Raw genomic sequence first — 823 nt, 5'->3', positions numbered from 1 at the left:
AATGTTGAGCTTTAAGCCAACTTTTTCACTCTCCACTTTCACCTTCATCAAGAGGCTTTTGAGTTCCTCTTCACTTTCTGCCATAATGGTGGTGTCGTCTGCATATCTGAGGTAACTGATATTTCTCCCAGCAATCTTGATTCCAGCTTGTGTTTCTTCCAGTCCAGCATTTCTCATGATGTACTCTGCATAGAAGTTAAATAAGCAGGGTGACAATATACATCCTTGACGTACTCCTTTTCCTATTTGGAACCAGTCTGTTGTTCCATGTCCAGTTCTAACTGTTGCTTCCTGACCTGCATACAGATTTCCCAAGAGACAGATCAGGTGGTCTGGTATTCCCATCTCTTTCAGAATTTTCCACAGTTTATTGTGGTCCACACACACAAAGCACTTTGAGATGTAACCCTAAATCTGTATGTTTATACACATGAAATATACATATGCTTTTGTCTCTGTACTATTTCTATTCACTGTTTTACAACTTATTTATTCCTTAAAAACTTTTGCATCAGCATAACACACGATCCCTAAATTTCTCTCCTCGGTGTGCAATCCAGCACGAAAGGTCAGACTCTGAAGAGGCTGGCAAATCCGTCTGTATCTCCATGTACATGTATGGCTGAGTCCCTTCGCTATTCACCTGGAACTACCACAACATTGTTAACTGGCTATACCCAAAGAAAAAGTAAAAATTTTAAAGTGAAAAGAAATAAAACCCGTCTATGTCAAGGCTGTATATTGTCACCCTGCTTATTTAACTTCTATGCAGAGTACATCATGAGAAACACTGGACTGGAAGAAACACAAGCTGGAATCAAGA

This window comes from Bison bison, unplaced genomic scaffold, assembly GCF_000754665.1.
Source record: "Bison bison bison isolate TAMUID 2011002044 unplaced genomic scaffold, Bison_UMD1.0 scf7180017863325, whole genome shotgun sequence".
NCBI classification, from domain to species: Eukaryota; Metazoa; Chordata; class Mammalia; order Artiodactyla; family Bovidae; genus Bison; species Bison bison.
This window is presented reverse-complemented; position numbering follows the sequence as displayed.